Source organism: Neoarius graeffei, chromosome 3, assembly GCF_027579695.1.
Source record: "Neoarius graeffei isolate fNeoGra1 chromosome 3, fNeoGra1.pri, whole genome shotgun sequence".
NCBI lineage: Eukaryota > Metazoa > Chordata > Actinopteri > Siluriformes > Ariidae > Neoarius > Neoarius graeffei.
In genome coordinates this window covers 45,672,135-45,693,315 of record NC_083571.1, presented here as the reverse complement: position 1 = coordinate 45,693,315, position 21,181 = coordinate 45,672,135, and the positions used below count along the sequence as shown (strand labels likewise).

At 43.0% G+C, this 21,181-nt stretch overlaps 1 protein-coding gene across 1 annotated transcript in view; it reads left to right on the top strand.

Annotated features, from left to right (window-relative positions):
• The window catches only part of LOC132882558 (serine/threonine-protein kinase MARK1-like), a 141,474-nt gene that overhangs the window by 335 nt on the left and 119,958 nt on the right, over window positions 1-21,181 (top strand). The gene's annotated exons all lie outside the window — the stretch shown is intronic.

Here is a 21,181-nt window from a genome sequence, read left to right as displayed (position 1 = left end):
TAGCTCGTATTTTCTCTTTTTATGCAAGACTTCTGGTTCAATTCTGCACTTGTAAATTAAATAAAGAAACAAAAACCTCTACTTTTATTCAGGTACAAGATTTTTTGCATTTTCTTTGCTTCTTATTCAGATGTATAGTGTAGCTATTTAACTCTGCAAACCACTGTTATATAAAGACATGACTAATGTTCGCTTACTAGCTAGCCAGTCTCACGGTTATACACTACCGTTCAAAAGTTTGGGGTCACTTTGAAATGTCCTTATTTTTGAAAGAAAAGCACTGTTCTTTTCAATGCAGATCACTTTAAACTAATCAGAAATCCACTCTATACATTAGGGCTGGGTATCACCAGATACCTCACGATACGATACTATGGCGATATTTTGCCCACGATAACGATAATATCATGGTACAGCGATTCAGCGATAATTGATATATTGCAAGAAATTTCAACCACATCACGATATCTGTGTCACTGAAGAAAATCAGAATTTATTGACCACTGTAAAATTACATTTCACATACATAACTACAGTGGTGTAGTGGTTAGCGCTGTCGCCTCACAGCAAGAAGGTCCTGGGTTCGAGCCCCAGGGCCGGCGAGGGCCTTTCTGTGCGGAGTTTGCATGTTCTCCCCGTGTCCGCGTGGGTTTCCTCCGGGTGCTCCGGTTTCCCCCACAGTCCAAAGACATGCAGGTTAGGTTAACTGGTGACTCTAAATTGACCGTAGGTGTGAATGTGAGTGTGAATGGTTGTCTGTGTCTATGTGTCAGCCCTGTGATGACCTGGTGACTTGTCCAGGGTGTACCCCGCCTTTCGCCCGTAGTCAGCTGGGATAGGCTCCAGCTTGCCTGCGACCCTGTAGAAGGATAAAGTGGCTAGAGATAATGAGATGAGATGAGATACATAACTACACACTCTTGCCAGACATATATTTGTCTCTATTCCACTGCTGGCAAAACCAAGAGTTGCTTCACTACAACATACAGAAAATTCCCATTTCTGTGCTAGTATTCTCAACTTTTCTGTAAGCATGGACACATCAGTGCTGCTTAACAAGCAGAATCAAATTGTTTTATGAAAACTTAAAACTTGCACTGCAGACTGCACATACATTTCAGTGCTAACACTAATATCAATTTGTTCTTTGTAAACTTGAGAACATTTAACTTGTGCTTAGTACTTGTGTAAAGTTTAATCCAAACCTGTACTGTGAGCACACATTTCAAAACTGCATGTTCTTCTTCAGGAAGAGCAACTGGTCAGCATGCTCAGAGGTGAGACAGCTCCTCTGAGAGCTGATTATGTCACCTGCAGTAGAAATTGAATATCTAATTGGAGCGAAACAGGTTTTGCAAAGTGCGTACTCTTTGTCCAGCTCACTTTTTTTTTCTCCTTTCCTTTGGAATCCAAAGTGCCTCCAAACATCTGCCTTAAAGTTCGGCGGCGTCTCTAGGTTTACGTTAACAGCCATGCTTGCTTGTTTTTTTTCCTCACTGCAACCACCGGGAAAAAAAAAGAGAAGACGAAGAGTGCCTTGCAGTGAGGGAGCGGCACAGCGACACCTTGCGGAGCAGAGGTGCGGAAGTCGTACTGGATTTACAACCCGTCTGAAACCTGATTTATTATTTGAAAAAATATCGATATTCAAATTTTGAGTATCGATATTGAATCGGAAGACAAAGTATCGCGATATATCGCCGTATCGATATTTTTGCCCACCCCTACTATACATTGCTAATGTGGTAAATGACTATTCTAGCTGCAAATGTGTGGTTTTTGGTGCAATATCTCCATAGGTGTATAGAGGCCCATTTCCAGCAACTCTCACTCCAGTGTTCTAATGGTACAATGTGTTTGCTCATTGCCTCAGAAGGCTAATGGATGATTAGAAAACCCTTGTACAATCATGTTAGCACAGCTGAAAACAGTTGAGCTCTTTAGAGAAGCTATAAAACTGACCTTCCTTTGAGCAGATTGAGTTTCTGGAGCGTCACATTTGTGGGGTCGATTAAAGTGCTGATGACACGTTTTTGACATCTTTGGCGATGTTTTATAACATAAAAAGTAATTCCCGATGATCCATATATTAATTCACGAAGGCGCCTATTTTACAAGTTATGATAAAAATCGCGGCTATTTGGGCAAATTTGACGGGGCTGCAGCACCCAGGAGACGAAGGAGGAGGAGGAGCTATATGACATCAGCGAAAGAACCTTCCTCCTAACTTACCAGTTTGTTGTTGATGCGACAGGTGTTCAGTTTATCATTATTAGTATTTTTATTAGACATTATTTTATATATATATATATATATATATATATATATATATATATATATATATAGTTATTATGCCTTCGCGTTGTGTTGCCGGCTTTTGCTCCAAAACCCACAAGGATGGGGTAAGTTTATTCAAGTTTCCCAGAGATCCCGAGCTGCATGCGAAGTGGGTGAAGCAAGTCAGGCGCACTCGTGACAAGTGGGAGCCCTCACCAACATCCGTCCTGTGCTCTGAACACTTCGATTTGGATTGCTTTGACACCCTTCCCAGCTTAAAGGAATCTCTTGGGTGTTCAGTTCAGCACAAACGTGTGTTACAGCAGTGCCTACAGTATTCCGGAGGGGGTCTACTAGTAGCTATGCCGGATCCAGCAGTCGCCTGGGACAAGGCGACTCCTCCAAAGACAGTCCTCCTGTCAGAACATGTGTTGAGAAACGACATAAGATAAAGGTACGTAGAGCTATAGAGTGCTCCGACATGATGCTAAAAATAGTAACCATGCGGTTTGCACGGCCATCTTGGAAGTGACTCGCTCCAGAGCGCTCAGAGTACACATCATAGAGTACACATTCATGATAATCATAAATGTAATCATAAAGTCGGCGTGATATCAGTCATGTATTTGCTTGTGAAAGCTTGCGGCTTTCATGTAACTGCCGCCTAGCAACGAGAGGCAAAGGGTAAAGAGGGTAGGCTATCATAGATTCTATTCGGAAGAGATCAGCACATGATTGCTTAAAAATTAGGTATTTTAACAATTTGCATCTGTTTTGTGATTATCGTGACACTTGTGTGTTATATAGAACTGTATGTCTTATCAGCACATGGAGGATCTTCCACCGGAGGCTTTAGCAAGCACTCGTAGCAACACTACACTTTACCCTTTGCCATGCGTTGTTAGGGAACGGTAGCAAGTACCCCGATGACCGACTTCAAGAATATGTAGAAAAAATGTAGAAATTATACTTTCCAAAAGTCATTTGAGCTTAGTGTATTGCATTTCCATTTATATTGTAGGTTCTTGCTGATGTTTTTGCGGAGTATGACGCAGCTGCTGAATCAGAAGCTGCAGAGTTTGTATGTACTAGTTGTGAACATTCACATTATTATCAATCTCATTTATTTAAAATCAGATAAAATCATGCCATCATGATCTTAAAGTACCTTATCAGCACATCGAGGATCTTCCACCGGAGGCTTTAGCAAGCACTCGTAGCAACACTACACTTTACCCTTTGCCATGCGTTGTTAGGGAACGGTAGCAAGTACCCCGATGACCGACTTCAAGAATATGTACTAGTTGTGAACTAGTACATTCATTCATGTACTAGTTGTGAACTAGTTGTGAACTAGTACATCACTAGTACATGATCTTAAAGTACCAGTATTTGGTTGTTCTTTTGTTCAGAGGAAGAGCTAGCACTAGAGAGTTCACCGGCGTTTTCATGCGCCATTTCCATTGAGTAGAACAGCCAGTGAACCGCAGCGTGTTCTTCCGCTGACGTCACAGCATGGCCGCGAGCCACGGACCCAGTTTTCTTGCACTGTGCAATTAAAAGTTGGATATTCGCGTAACAACAGCTTCTTTTCATGTAATTATAACAGAAATCTAACATGTTTGCCATGTTGTATAGTTTATTTAAGAGTCATGTTCATGTCATCAGCACTTTAAGGCCCACTTTACACGGGGACGGTCTGAAACAAAAACGCAAAAGTCCGTTTTCGTTCTCACTTCTTTCCGCGTCTGCACGACCGTTTTCAAGGAGGAAATCTGCGTCTATACGGTGACGCATAAATGTGTGGAATTCAATTGGATGCGCATGCCAGGCGGCTAGGTGGTGCTGTGAAAGACCTCCGCTATGTCTGCACGCATGCGCAACGTCTTCCGTCTTGTCTGATCTGCACATCTGCGCCGCGAAAACTTTGACTACTCTGGCTATGGTAAGTAAGAAAGTAAGTAAAAAAGTAAGAGCATGCTATATCCGCCTCTGTTCATTAACGGTATATGTGCAGATTCGGTATAGATGTTCGAAGGACTCCTGGACGTTTATTAAAGCTGCCAGAGCAGCTTGAAGGTCCGTTGGATCGATGTAATCAGACATGCTCTTACTTTTTTACTTACTTTCTTACTTCCCGGGCTGGCATGTACAGTATATGACATATGTATGACGTAAACGCGTACCCGACGTGAGCAGATCCGGGCAGAGTTTCGCGTATTGGGTAGTTTAGACGGATATGCAACGGGGGCTGTTTTTAACTTATCCACTCTGGAAGGCATTTTCAATTTTTTCCGTTTTTCAGCCTCGGAAACGCCGTCCCCGTGTAGACGAAAGGCACTTCCGATAAAATATTTAGTCGTTTTTACCCGACAGCGTCCTCGTGTAAACGGGCCCTAAATGCTCAAAATGGCCAGAAAAAGGTCTTGACTATATTTTCTATTCGTTTTACAACTTACGGTGGTAAATAAAAGTGTGACTTTTCATGGAAAACACAAAATTGTCTGGGTGACCCCAAACTTTTGAACGGTAGTTCAAGCTTTTAACCATCAGCAGATGGTTAGGGACACTGTACACCACTGGGCTATCAAACAACTAGCTAACCTCAGCAAGAATTGGCTGCGTTCACATGCAGTTTAACTTGTGTTCATATCCTCCTGACAAGATGCCACCTGGAGAGCCTATGGTGTCTCGCATCCACATTCAGCACTAGTGTGCAGTTTATAGTCAAAACACACCTGTTGTCAGAAAGCTTTTAATTTCTGTACAAACAAGACCAGTCTTACGTGAACCCATAACTATTAACTTTCAGTATGCGATGGTTTAATGACAGTCTCGATAAATGCTGTGATGAAATAACCGGAAAAACCTTCAAACAAGCCAAGTCAATCAGAACACTGAGCATAGCCGGCGATTGCTATAGGCGACCTAGGCGATTGCCTAGAGCGCAAAGTGTGCCCAGGGGCGCCAAGGGCGACCAAAACCCCACCAAAAAGGAGGGATGGAGTTATTGAATGGAGATGTTACCAAGCGCATCAGTGGTGTACAGTGTTTTCAACCACTGTGCTGCCGAACTCTAGTACCGCGGAACACTAGTGTGCCGTGAGAGATCACCAAGTGTACCGTGGAAAATTATAGAATGACTGTATATTGTAAATATTGGCAACAGCGTTTTAGTTTCAGTCAACATTTTCTATTGGTGATGTGCCTTGAGATTTTTTCATTGAAAAAAGTGTGCCCTGGTTCAAAAAGGTTGAAAAACAAGTGTAGCCTACGCAGTGGTCGGTGATTTCCTTATGCCTACTAAAAATGCACAATGATAGGTTATAAGGGGGGCGGGGGGAGCGGTGTTCATCGGGGAATGAGAGTGGCTATCCACTGCAAAAAGTAGCCCAGACTACAAGTGCTTAAATGAAGAAATCCAAACTCTCGGGTGCGCAAGGGCGCAAACGAAGGCTACAGGAAGAAACAAATAGAGCCAAGTATAGAGGTAAGTCTGATCTAATCTCTCATATCAACCATTATAGTGGCAAATTAATATTTTAGATGCCTGAATCAATGTCTGCCTAGCTAACTAGATGCAAACAGCAATAGACTTCAATAACAAAGTACCCATAATAGCACTTTTGTTTGAAAATACAGCCCATTGATGTCTTAACAGGGTGCTTAAGTTTGCACAATTTAGAATTGTAGAATTTTTTATTCATTTAATTTGTTAATTCTTCAGAGATGACTTAACTTTTAATAGCAAAAAAGAAACTAAAAATAATTTCTTGTTTATTGTCCATGCACTACACTTTGAACAGGGTGCGGAAGAGTTTTTGCCCATTATATGGAGATATGTATTGAATTTGTGTGGTCATTTTACTTTGTGACACTTTGTGAATAATGATAATAATAACAATAATGAAAAAGATAAAAATGGCTTCTTGTTTATTGTCCATGCACCGTACATTGTTTGTTTAATAGTAATAGAATAGAGTGATTAGATTAAAGTGTTATTTAGATGTTATTAGAGGGTTTTTTTTCTTGGGGGGGGGGGCGCCAAAACTCAATCCCGCCTAGGGCAGCCAAAGACCCAGAGCCGGCCCTGATGCTGAGAACAAGGTGGAGAAAGGCTTCGTGGGACTTCAAAATTTCATGACCAGCTTACACACCCCTACTCGGCATGGTGGTGTAAGTGGTTAGCACGGTCGCCTCACAGCAAGAAGGTTCTGGGTTCGAGCACAGTGGCTGACGGGGGTCTTTCTGTGTGGGGTTTGCATGTTCTCCTCATGTCTGTGTGGGTTTCCTCCGGGTGCTCCGGTTTCCCCCACAGTTCAAAGACATGCAGGTTAGGTTAGCATGGGATGGCCTTGGTCTGAAGTGCCCTTGAGCAAAGTGTTGTCGCATAGCTGCCCACTGCTCTGGGTACGTGTGTGTGCTCATTGCTCACTTGTGTGTATGCATGCGTGTGTTCACTGCTTCAGATGGGTTAAATGCAGAGAACAAATTTCACTATGCTTGAGTGTGCCTGTGACAAAGGCTTCTTCTTCTCTTTTTCCTGACCTGTCAAACATTACACATTTAAATTTTCTAGTGTATACAGTGGTGCTTGAAAGTTTGTGAACCCTTAAGAATTTTCTATATTCCTGCATAAATATGACCTAAAACATCATCAGATTTTCACACAAGTCCTAAAAGTAGATAAAGAGAACCCAGTTAAACAAATTAGACAAAAATATTATACTTGGTCATTTATTTATTGAGGAAAATGATCCAATATTACATATCTGTGAGTGGCAAAAGTATGTGAACCTCTAGGATTAGCAGTTAATTTGAAGGTGAAATTAGAGTCAGGTGTTTTCAATCAATGGGATGACAATCAGGTGTGAGTGGGCACCCTGTTTTATTTAAAGAACAGGGATCTATCAAAGTCTGATCTTCACAGCACATGTTTGTGGAAGTGTATCATGGCACGAACAAAGGAGATTTCTGAGAACCTCAGAAAAAGAGTTGTTGATGCTCATCAGACTGGAAAAGGTTACAAAATCATCTCTAAAGAGTTTGGACTCCACCAATCCACAGTCAGATAGACTGTGTATAAATGGAGGAAATTCAAGACCATTGTTACCCTCCCCAGGAGTGGTCGACCAACAAAGATCACTCCAAGAGCAAGGCGTGTAATAGTCGGCGAGGTCACAAAGGACCCCAGGGTGACTTCTAAGCAACTGAAGGCCTCTCTCACATTGGCTAATGTTCATGTTCATGAGTCCATCATCAGGAGAATACTGAACAACAATGATATGGCAGGGTTGCAAGGAGAAAGCCACTGCTCTCCAAAAAGAACATTGCTGCTCGTCTGCAGTTTGCTAAAGATCATGTGGACAAGCCAGAAGGCTATTGGAAAAATGTTTTGTGGATGGATGAGACCAAAATAGAACTTTTTGGTTTAAATGAGAAGCGTTATGTTTGGAGAAAGGAAAACACTGCATTCCAGCATAAGAACCTTATCCCATCTGTGAAACATGGTGGTGGTAGTATCATGGTTTGGGCCTGTTTTGCTGCATCTGGGCCAGGACGGCTTGCCATCATTGATGGAACAATGAATTCTGAATTATACCAGCGAATTCTAAAGGAAAATGTCAGGACATCTGTCCATGAACTGAATCTCAAGAGAAGGTGGGTCATGCAGCAAGGCAGCGACTCTAAGCACACAAGTTGTTCTACCAAAGAATGGTTAAAGAAGAATAAAGTTAATGTTTTGGAATGGCCAAGTCAAAGTCCTGACCTTAATCCAGTCGAAATGTTGTGGAAGGACCTGAAGCGAGCAGTTCATGTGAGGAAACCCACCAACATCCCAGAGTTGAAGCTGTTCTGTATGGAGGAATGGGCTAAAATTCCTCCAAGCCGGTGTGCAGGACTGATCAACAGTTACCGCAAACGTTTAGTTGCAGTTATTGCTGCACAAGGGGGTCACACCAGATACTGAAAGCAAAGGTTCACATACTTTTGCCACTCACAGATATGCAATATTGGATCATTTTCCTCAATAAATAAATGACCAAGTATAATATTTTTGTCTCGTTTGTTTAACTGGGTTCTCTTTATCTACTTTTAGGACTTGGGTGAAAATCTGATGATGTTTTAGGTCATATTTATGCAGAAATATAGAAAATTCTAAAGGGTTCACAAACTTTCAAGCACCACTGTACATCTGAACACAGACAAGTGGCAGCAATTGCAAGTGCAATTACTCATCTAAAGAAATATTTCATTCATCCCTCCATTATCTGTGGCACTTATCTGTTAGGGTCACCATGGAACCTTGAGCCAATCCCAGTTGATTTTGGGCAAGAAGTGGAGTACACCCTGGGCAGGTCCCCAATCTAAACAGGGCTAACACAGAGACAACCAACCATTCACATCTATGGGCAATTTAAAGCATCCAGTTGACCGAATCTGCATGTCTTTGGACTGTGGGAGAAAACCGGAGCAGGCATGGTTTCTCAGGCCAAATTACCTTATGCCATCCATCAGTATGGGAAAGATAAGAGAACACACAATCCAAATGAGGGAGAAGTGTGTTGACCTTCATAACTCAGGGAATGGTGATTTAAATAATAACTACTTGCCTGAAAATGTCCATTTCTACTGTTAGGGTAGTAATAAAATGGACATCAACTGGAGAAAAAGGCCTTTTCTGTCAATTAACCACAAACATAAGGCCATCCTTAAAAAAAAATCTGTTTCCTGTCCACCGGGTGAGCAAAAAAATTTTCAGTCGGGAGGGAGGGATTTTTTTTTTTTTTTAATATTTGGATGGATAAGAAATCGCAATGCTGTGTTTGCTTTTTCTTTCAGTACTTTATTACAAAAGCAGACACATTTAATAAAATGACAGTTTAATCAACTGAAACTTGTACAAAAACTTTGTTAGCATTTTAAATGCTGACTGCAACATTTGCAGAACTTTTACAAAGGTACTTAAAATGTCCGACACACGGACTTTTTGTAGTTCTAAATCGACCGTTAGGCCTAGTTCGGATGAAATTACACTATTAAAATGATCACTGGATGATTTGTTTTTCTGAATCTTTACTATTTTGTTGTTCGCTAGAATACCATTTTGCGATTTCACACTTAAGCAAATGCTTGAAAACTCTGGATCTCCTTCCTTCATGGTGGCTGCCATTTTTTTGTGCCCCACGGCGCATGCGCAGAGCTGATTCAGTTCTATATTCTGCGCGGAATGCAGGGCTTTCCACAAGCGCCGGCTGCCGGCCACACAATTAAGTCCAGCTGGCTACTTTAATGACTATTATTTTTGTAGCCCACAGGCTCCAAGTATTAATTTTCGATTTTAATAAAATTAAATGTTTATCTAACGGACTGACAATAATGTCAAACTGAACCGCACTCATTTAAGTTGTGATTCGCGCTGTTTGTACCGATAATAACCACAAATTCCCCGCAGACTTCGTTGATCAAGGGAGAGTAACTCATCCGCGGCCCCGACATGCGGTGTGTGCGCGCGCACTCGGCGGAGGCAGTAGTGTGTCGGGGCCGTCGGAGGGAACAGAAGCAGAGATGACGCTTATTTTGTCTCCGGTAAACCAGTCTTCTCTCGTTCAATTACGTGCTGGCATCAAAAGACACCGTTGGCTGTAAATGAACCCAAACTGAGTGGTTGGAGTGTATTTTCATACACAAATGGAGAAATGTTGGCTGAGTGTGTAATTGTGTAGCCCCCACTGCAGACCGCTGCCGTTGTTAATTCAAAGCATGCTCAGCTGCGTGAATGTGTCATACACCGAAAATAAGAGATTTACAAGCCAGGAACGCCTCATGATGCAATATGCAAGAAAAGAAAGAAGATTTACTGCCATTTTACTTTGTATTTGAGTAAAGTGAATAAATAAATAGTCTGTGGAAAATACATTTAATCCTGGGAACTGCGTGCACAGGAGTTTATTTTGTGTTTAAAAATAAGGATGGCTGTAATGAAAAGATCCCAACTGTAAAAAAAAAATAATAATAAAAATGGTGGAGGTTCTGTGATGTTTTGGGGCTGTTTTTCCTCCAAAGGCCCTGGAAACCTTGTTAGGGTACACAGCATCATGGACTCCATGAAATACCAGGACATTTTAAATCTAAATCTGGCTGCCTCTGCCAGGAAACTAAAACTGGGTCGACATTGGATTTTCCTGCAGGACAATGATCCGAAGCACATGTCCAAATCAACACAGAAATGGCTCGCTGAGCTCAGAATCAAGCTTCTGTCATGCCATGGCCATCTCAGTCCCCTGACCTGAACCCCATTTAAAACCTGCAGGGTGAGCTGAAGAGGAGAGAGCGCAAGAGAGGGCCGAGGACCCTGGATGATCTGGAGAGATTGTGTAAAGAGGAACGGTCTCTGATGCCCTGCTCTGTATCTCCAACCTTATAAAATGTTATAGGAGAAGCCTCAGTGCTGTTTTACTGGCAAAGGGGCTGTACAAAGTATTAAATGCTGAGAGGTTGTACAAAGTATTAAATGCAGAGGTGCCAATAATATTGTCACATGCGTTTTTGTTGAAAATAATTGTTTCTTGCTGAGGAATTTGTTTTTCTCTGAATAAATTTATTTAAAATAAAAGTTTGAGTTTTCTAAATTTTTTGGGTGTGAGATGAAGCTACTTCACCAAAAGGTGGATTTCTTTCCAACCCTTTTTTACTCATCTTTACAAGGGGTGCCAGTTATTGCGGAGGGCACCGTTGTTATTGTAGAACAGTGTAAACTCTTAAATTTCCTTAAAGCCTGAAAGCAAGTGTACAAGAAACGTATGCTTCAGATCACATGCCAGATTTATTTCCTGATGGTAATCTGAACCCCTTTCACAAAGGAAAGAAGAAGAATTATTTATTCATCACACGTACATTTGTGAAATTCCTCTCTGCATTTAACCCATCTGAAGCAGTGAACACATACCGTAGATGCATAGACACGTGAGCAATGAGCGCACACACATATCCAGAGCAGTGGGCAGCCACGCTACGCTGCCCCCATGTTGCGGAGGGCACTGTTGTTATTATAGAACAGTTTAAACTCTTACACTACGTTCACACTGCAGGCTGAAGTGACTCAAATCCGATTTTTTCGCCCATATGTGACCTGTATCCGATCTTTTATTGACAATATGAACGACACGGATCTGATTTTTTCAAATCCGACCCAGGCCGTTTGGATATGTGGTCCTAATTCCGATTCCTATCCGCTCTTTTCATATGCGACTTCAGTCTGAACCGCCAGGTCGCATTCATCCGACTTACACGTCATCAACAAGCCACAAACGTCACTATTCTGCGCTGAAGTAGGCGGCGGGGCTCTCAAAAAAAGTTACAACAACAAAACCCTTGCCCTCTTCCTTCTCAACCTCCTCCTTAACATCAGGCTATTGTGCATGTTCTGGCTCCGTCGCAACAACAACTGCATCATCGCCAGGTACTCCATGCTAGCTACTGTCATACACAGGAAACTTTAGGTTACTTCCGTAAACACTGGCCATGCTCACTGCGTGTGACGTCGTCGTATCCTGCAATGCGCATGCGGAACACTTTTAGGTCGCTTTTCGTTCATACTGAGGATCACATACAAGTCGCATATATTTGTTAATGTGAACGACCTCACAAAAAAATCGGATTTCACAAAAAAATCGGAATTGAGCATTAAGCCTTGCAGTTGGAACGTAGTGTTAAATTTCCTTAAAGCCTGAAAGCAAGTGTACAAGAAACGTATGCTTCAGATCACATGCCAGATTTATTTTAGTGCCACGCTACGCTGCCCTCATGACCACCTAACCGCATGTCTTTGGACTGTGGGGGGGACCAGAGCACCTGGAGGAAACCCACACATGCCCCTTTTCCACCAAAGCAGTTCCAGGGCTGGTTCGGGGCCAGTGCTTAGTTTGGAACCGGGTTTTCTGTTTCCACTGACAAAGAACTGGCTCTGGGGCCAGAAAAACCGGTTCCAGGCTAGCACCAACTCTTTGCTGGGCCAGAGGAAAGAACCGCTTACGTCAGCGGGGGGGGGCGGAGTTGTTAAGACCGACAACAATAACAAGACCGCGAAAGGTCGCCATTTTTAAGCGCCGAGAAGCAGCAGCTGTACAAACGCGAAGTCATCCATTATTATTGTTGTTGTTGTTGCTGCTGCTGCTTCTTCCGTGTTGTTTTTGCTTCGATGTTCACGCCAAGGTTTATGCAAACATAGCGACGTAACTGACGTATACAGTGATGTAACTGACGTATACAGTGACGTAACTGACGTATACAGCGACGTAATGACGTGGCTTCCCTTAGCACCACGAGCTATGGAAAAGCAAACTGGTTCTCCACTGGCTCGCAAGTTGAACAAGTTGTGAACCAGCACCGGCACTGGAACTGATTTGGTGGAAAAGGGGTAACAGACACGGGGAGAACATGCAAACTCCACACAGAAAGGACCCCGTCAGCCGCTGGGCTCGAACCCAGAACCTTCTTGCTGTGAGGCGATAAGTGAATGTGGAAAAACATTAGCTGAGGCTAAATAACAAAATCTTTTAAGCTATTCCTTATTGTTCAAATGTTACTCTGATAATACAAACGAGTTGAACTGGCTTGATAAATACAACGTGCCTGTCGCAATGGATGGATTAAATTGGTTATTAAGGCTAATTTTTGCTGTCATCTGGAAACGTTTGTTAGTTAGGAATTTAGATCATTATCATTATGGAGAGCGGTAGTAATGTAATGGAAAAACTCCACAGAACACTTTAAATGCAGACTTGTACTTGTGACTTCCCGACACTGTTGTAAACAATTAATTTAATGCCTTTAATTTTCCTGACATCAGCATGCACTAGCATGGGTTTACTGAAACGTTCACGATGTTTATCTCTTTTTGACCTCTCGCACGCCCTTAAGATTTGTGAATGAATGGGGACACACAAATAAAGCGTAATGCCATGAGTACACTCTGCAGCATTTTGAAGGTCCCCTTCGTGCTTTCCATGGTTTTTAGTAGTTTAGTCACTTCTGAGGGAATAAGCTGACCCTGGAGCTATACTGGCTTCCTTGTTTATTACTGCCAGGGAGTACCAGAATTCCAAAAGCAGAGACACAGGAAATCATATTTTACAACTGAAAGTCCACAGAGAGGAGATTGTGGTTGATTAATGTGCAGCACATTAGTTCCTGTTCCCTTATGCTTTACTAAGCCATACTGCACTTTTCTCTCAAAGGATCAGCACACGCACCATGTGTGCCTGTCTCTATGAATAATGTAACACAACGCACATGTTACACTTCTGTCCAGTGAAGGTTAAATTATTTACTGCAAAACATATGAACTCAAGTGCCACGCAAAAGTTTGGACACAGCTTCTAATTCAGTGATTTTTCTTTATTTATATTCATGAAAAGACACTTAATGTCTTAAATTAATGATGGACTGTTTCTCTTTACTTAGGCCCTGTCCACACGGCAACGGATTCAGGTGAATCTGATAAAATTGTTTATCGTTTCGGCCTGGCGTCCACACGGCACCGGCGTTTTGGGTGCCCCGAAACGAAATCTTTTGAGAACGGGTTCCAGAGTGGAAAAATCTGGCAATGGCGCTGTTGCGAAGTCGTCTGGATGAGTAGAACGGATTTGTTTACGATGACGTCACAACCACATGACAATCCCGCCAGCAAAAATAGGGAAAAAAAAGGAGCGATCTCACCTCTTCAGATGTTGGTTTAAGTCCGACAATACAGTCCTCAAAAAGGGCGTAGAAGAACAAAGTAATCCATCAACGTGTAGCATTCAATTTATTCCGGACCATTAAAGAATTCTGGAGGATCTCAGAATGTTGGCGTACCGGCTTCCATCTACCCCCGTTCATTCCTCTCTCTCTCCATCTACCCCCGTTCATTCCTCTTTCCACGTCTCCATTCAAAAAACGAGCACGTGATTTAAAGGGACTATAGCCATAGGACAGGGAGTGAGAAGGTGTGCGCGTGTGACAGTGACAGGGAAGAAGCTAGGTTCATGCTCGCCCTGAATTTCTCTTAAAGTGAAGGCAGAAGAACGTTCAGCGCCTGGCCAGGCTTTCTATGTATTAATTTACATAGACGTTTTAATATGAAATATAAATAAGTGTCTTAGACAATAGATACTATTTTACGCTACTGATTAATAATCAAAACTTTATGTGGCTGATGCTACAGAAGAAGGGGTTTATGCACATGCGTCTACTTCTTCTATTGTTCTGGTGTCTCCGATGGGACCGTCTTACAGCGCCCCTAGAGGTGTGGCATGTGTATTGCATCATTTTCAGCAAGTGTTGCGTTGCCATATGAACCTGATATTTTACTGATCCGTTGCCCATGTGGACGCGATATTTAAAAAAAAAAATCTCGTTGCCGTTGCCGTGTGGATGTAGCCTTAGTTGAGCGGTTCTTGACAATTTGGATTACTACAGTTGTGAAATAGGGCTATTTACTGTATTTGTATTATTTACTATTTACTGTTTGATCTCAAACGCATTTCAAAGGCAAGAAATTGCACTCATTAACTTTTGACGAGGCATATCTGTTAACTGAAAAGCATTCCAGGTGACTACCTCATGAAGCTGGTTAAGATAACGCCAATAGTGTGTAAAGCGTCATCAAGGTAAACGCTGGCTACGCTGAAGAATCTAAAATATGAAACATATTAAATTCCATGTAAGTTCCATACGTCATGTCATAGTTTTGATATCTTCAGTATTGTTCTACGATGTAGAAAATAGGCAAAATTCAGAAAAACCTATGAATGAGGAGGTGTGTCAAAACTTTTGACTGTTACTGTACAACTGCATCAGATGAAATTGCACAATAAACATATGAGAGGAGACTAAACATGAATTAAAATGTCTGAATTGTAAGAAAATTAAATCCCTTATCAAAAAGACATGTTTTTTTTTTATTTCTGGATCATAATTATGACCCAGAAATAAAAAAAAAAAACATATCTTTTTGGCACCTCAGAAATGTAACTGAAGCATGCTCTCATTTATTTTTTTACTTTTTAGTAAAAAAATAATAATAATTAAAATAATAATAATAATACACGTACATGAATTCCTGTTTCACTGGGGTATAAATAAAAAGTGACACAGGCCAAATTCCCTTCGTCAGTTATCAGTATGTGGATAACACAAATGTGTGTAAACATTTTAAGTCAGGTAAAGGATATATATATATTAAAAAAATAGCTACATACCTGAAAATGCCCATATCTTCTGTAATTGCAGTAATTAAGAAGGGGCTGTAATGAACCTCTGTGAAAGTGTATTTTACCTCCACAGACAGTAAGGAGAATGGATCAAGACAAAGTTTTCTTTAAAGATCACTCAGTGCGTTTACATGCACATAGAGAGAATCGAATTTCTGCCGTTGCTCGACTGAAATCGAAGTTCAAAATGCCATGTATACACCTTAATTCGGCTGAAATTGAACCGAACTTGATTTCTCGGAATCGAGCTACACGACCTAGATTATGCGATTTCTGCCGAGCTACTTAGTGCATGTAAACCCTATCGAGCTACGTAATCGAGCTACTTACTTCAGCACTACCCCTTCCGGAAGTGACGAGTGACGAGACCACAAGCGGGAAACACAACAGCCTCGGTCGGCATGACAACGAATCATGACAACGGCATGAATCTTTTCTTTTTGTGGCATTGTTTGCACTGTTAAAATTTAGCTCACTTACTGTATCACCAAATACATCTGTACAGCTGTTGCATAGCTGTGAATTGTGTACATAAACAAGTCATTGTATTTGTGTGCGCGCGCGCGCGTGCGTGTGTGTATATATATATATGTGTATATATATATATATATATGTCCAACATCTGAAGAATGTCAATAAAAACAAAACAATTGAACTTTTTGTGTGTTTATTAAGACATAAGTTAAATTGTAAGCAAAAAAAAAAAATTTTTTTGTAAGCAAAAAATGGACTTTAGAAAAATATTATTGTGCAAAATAAATTGTCTTACAAAACAGTGGTCTGCGCCGGACAGTTTGTAGCCATACAGTCCGTTAGAGCAAGCCTAACAGCTTGAACTGCCAGTGTTGCCAGATTGGGGGGTTTTAAGTGCATTTTGGCAGATTTGAACATGTTTTGGACTGGAATATGTCAGCAGTATCTGGCAACACTATAGCTCTTCTTCATGACGACAACCGGAAGTGTACCAACACGATGGGGCGTGTAGTGCCACCTGTGGCTCGGGTGCACAATGCACCTTGCACAATAGCCCGATTTCACTTGTGCATGTAGGATTGGATTTCTCTGGCACCCCTGCTGGGACCCTTAGCTCGATTACCGACAGCAGCTCGATTTGGATGTGCATGTAAACGTACTGAGTGAGAGCATTTAGACTCTACTTGTGCTTGAGGAAAGACTTTTCTGTCGTTTAACCACAAATGTAAGCAGCTTGAGTTCACTCGATGTAAACTTTGGTTGAAACTTGGTTCTCTGGTCAAATGAGACAAAAATAGAGCTAATTGTTTAAACACTCAAGGTAATTTAGATGTAAAAAGAAGCATATACAGAAAAGAACCTATAAATAAGTTAAATAAGGAGGATATGTGAAGTAAGGAGGATCTGTGGTGAATGTGGACCTGTTTTTATTGTTCGGATGAATAGCATCAAGGACTCCATGAAGTACTGTATTAGGAAATTTTATGTTACTTAAAACTGGGTCATTTTTTGATCTTACAGCAGGACAGTGATCCAAAACAAATGTCCACATACACACAAATATGGTTTAATAAGTTTATTGCACTCAGGGCTATGATGCATTTCCACGATAAAGGTTTTTCGAGGGTTTTCATTATTCTGTCCCGTTTGTCCTTCATAACACAATCAAAATGAGTGTCATATCGACGCAACGTATTTAAGACCGAATATTTTCAAAGATAAATGAAGGAATACCATGAGCATTGCAATATCCTTCTCTACACAGCGTCTTTGAAATTGTACAGCTTTAATCTTCCAGAAGAAGAAGAAACCTTTATTTGTCACATGCACACTTCAATTACAGTGAAATTCATCCTCTGCATTTAACCCATCTGAAGCAGTGAACACACGCGCATACACACTCAGAGCAGTGGGCAGCCACACCAGAGCGCCCAGGGAGCAGTCAGGGGTCAGGTACCTTGCTCAAGGGCACCTCAGCCCAAGGCCGCCCCACATCAACCTAACTGCATGTCTTTGGATTGTGGGGGAAACCGGAGCACCCGGAGGAAACCCACGCAGACACGGGGAGAACATGCAAACTCCACACAGAAAGGCCCTCGCCGGCCGCGAACCCAGGACCTTCTTGCTGTGAGGCGACAGTGCTAACCACTACATCACCGTGCCACCAAAAACCGGCAACCCTTCGGTTCCAAGCCTGAAGCCCTAACCAGTAGGCCACGGCTGCATCCCAGGTCAGTGTGCTCTCGGGAGACAAAAGTAAAACTGACATCATGATCATTTTTACCAATACAAAGGTCTCTAGTAGACATTTCACACCAGATTAGCTTACTGAACCAAAACCACAGAGGGTCAGTGAAGACCATCAAAAAAGCAGTGCTGGAACTGTTTGAATGGAACCACTACAGAATTTAAACACAATGGCCCAGTGTGTGGGAGAGAACGTTTACGTGCTAATAACATGGCTAACATGTTAGCAATATTAACCTTTATAGCATGTGGGTTCTCATCTCATCATCTCTAGCTGCTTTATCCTGTTCTACAGGGTCGCAGGCAAGCTGGAGCCTATCCCAGCTGACTACGGGCGAAAGGCGGGGTACACCCTGGACAAGTCGCCAGGTCATCACAGGGCTGACACATAGACACAGACAACCATTCACACTCACATTCACACCTACGGTCAATTTAGAGTCACCAGTTAACCTAACCTGCATGTCTTTGGACTGTGGGGGAAACCGGAGCACCCGGAGGAAACCCACGCGGACACGGGGAGAACATGCAAACTCCACACAGAAAGGCCCTCGCCGGCCACGGGGCTCGAACCCAGGACCTTCTTGCTGTGAGGCGACAGCGCTAACCACTACACCACTGTGCCGCCCAGCATGTGGGTTATCATGATTAAAAAAAAAAGACAGACCATGTGTTTTAGCATGTAAGTGTGATTTTCTTTGATAATTGTCAAAGAAAATCATACCCAATCATTTAAAAATGTGACTACAAACTAATATCATGGGTAATATCCAGTTTCAAGTGAACACATCCTATTAGCACAAGCTACTTTGCAGTGTATTGTGTCAGTTAATGTTAGTTTGAGTATCGGTTTCTGTTAATAGGTATTTTCGTACCTTCATGTTAGTGTATTTAAGACCAACACACAGTTTGAAACCTTTACCCAGCTCATTATGAACTGCAGAGAGGATGTGTGCGCCGTCTGCTCACCTACCCACCCGAGAGGAGCTGAAAATAGATGCCACCTGCGCACATTGTGCCTCTCTCTCCTTTACTTTGTCTTTCTTTCACACACAGCCTCTTTCTTTCTCTCCCACACCCACATAGACTGAGTTGCAATTGAACAACTAATGACCAAACTGGCTACATATCCCTATCTCCATACACTATATTGGACAAACACTGAGTGGGCAATAAATTAAGTTATTGACCGTAATCGACAATAATGGAGTTCCACTCCTGTCCCAGATGTGAATACTGTCTATAGTAAAGCTTGGATCTGCCATGACTGTCTGGAATGCACAGTATCACCATATGTGATTAGAAGCATGTAAGGCCACTTTGGAGTGTAAAGCTGGGAGCAAAACTACTTTTTTTCCCCCCCCAGCCTTTGTCTTATTTAAAAATATTTTAAAAGGTTCATCCATTTGCCTTTTTTTTTAAATTATTTTCCTCAAGTGGTTCTCAGGACTTCTCCTGAACTTGAAAATGGTGTTCTCAAATGGCATGCTCTTTCTCTCTCTGTGTCTCTCTGTGTCTCTCTCTGATTACTGGCTTCCATGAAAGAACAGAGAAGACACATGCAACTAAATTACCAGTAATCAAACATAGGTGAAACTCATCACATGTTACTTGCCGGTTCTACTTGACTCTTCACCACCCACAGCTGACTCTCGACCACGCCCCTGCTGCTACACCAGCCCATGTTGCTGACACACCCATGACACATCATTAGCAGTGATTGAGAAGGTGCATGTGTGTGGCAGCGAGGGTGTGGTCAGGCGTCGGCTGTGAATGACGAGGAGCCAGGTTGAACCAGCAGGTAACGTGACAAGTTACACCTGTGTCTAATTACTGGCTGCTGTTAATGTGTGTCTCTTTGTGACTGTCAGATGGTCAGTAACAAGAGAAAGAAAGCTGCATCACCCCACCTGTGTGTCTGTGTGTAGTGTGCATGCTAGATCACTGAAAAGTGAAAGTTGAGATTAAACACACGCATTTTGAAGCCTGCCTCCCAGTTCCTCATTGTCCCACCTCAGAGAACCATTACAGTGGTGCCGAAACCCAGGACTGAAGAACAAAACGCCATCATGGAGTCCCTGCCACTCAAGGAGTTCGTCCATGCCCTCACTACCGCACAACAAAACCAGCACCAGGGGCTGGTCACCATGCACCACGAGCAGGAGCAGCGCTTCGAGATGTTGCTCTAGGCCCAGCAGGAGGACTGCCAGGTGTGCTTGTGTCTCATCATGTCCACAGGTGCCCCAGCCACAGAGTCAGCAGGCTTCACCCACGTCACCCTCACAAAAATGGGGCTGCACGATGACCCTGAGGCCTTCCTAGCACCCTTCCTAACTCTCTTCGAGTGAGCCGCAGAGGTATGGGGGTGGCCAGATGAGCAGCAAGCAGTTCACCAACTGCTGTTCCTCACCAGCAAAGCACAGCTTGCGGCCCAGCAACTGCCTGCTGACAACAGGCTGGAGTACAGTGACCTGAAACACGTGATCCTGCAGCACACCGGCTACACCCCTGAGCAACACCATCGGTGATTCCGCATGCTGACCCTGGAGGAAGCTGGTCGGCCATTCGCCTACGGCCAACAGCCCATGGTGGGAGGTCACGACGTCTAAGGGGTAATCGATGCGGTCGCACTGGAGTGGATCATCTCTAGGCTGCCAAGAGGAACAACGGAGTGGGTTCAGTGCCATTACCTAGCGTCGCAGGATTGATGACTGAGTTGGCTGAGGTCCATATGGCAGCATTTCCAGGAGCAGGTGCTCCCACGGCTTCTCTCTCTTTCTCTCTCCCTCTTCCTGTCCTTGCCCCTCCTCTACCCCAGCTCTGCAGAAATGGGGCCAATTCCCCTGAAACCCACTCCACTTTCCGTGTGTCTCTTCACCCCCTTCCCATTCCGTGTCTGTGCTGCCACTAACCCCCTCTCTCTCTCCACAGGTGGACTCATCTGTGCCCACCAAAACCGGGAGCAGGGCCAGGCCGAGTATTCAAGGGGGTACACATCAGGCTTTGGTGGATTCTGGTTGTAATCAAACCTTCATGCACCAAAGCCTGATTCAGTGTGGGGTACTGGGAAATGCATGTTTGGTGAAGGTGAGGTGTGAACACAGGGATGTTCACAGATATCTGTTAATGCCCATCACTGTTCATTCCTGGGGAGAAAAGTATTGTGGAGGTGGCGGTTAGCCTGATCTTCACCCATCTATGTCTCCTGGGAACAGATTGGCCAGGGTTTAGTACACTAATAAAACCGTTAGTAGTGGATAGTTCCTGAATTAGCATGTCACAGGGGAATCCCGCCACAACATTGGCTGGGGAGGCGGTCCCAGGGCTGTCCATGTCAGCTCCATGTCATGATGACAGTGAGAAGGGGTGGCCCCTGTTCTCTCTTTGGGGAATCCTGTGGATGTCCTGCTAGAGCAGAAGTGGGACGA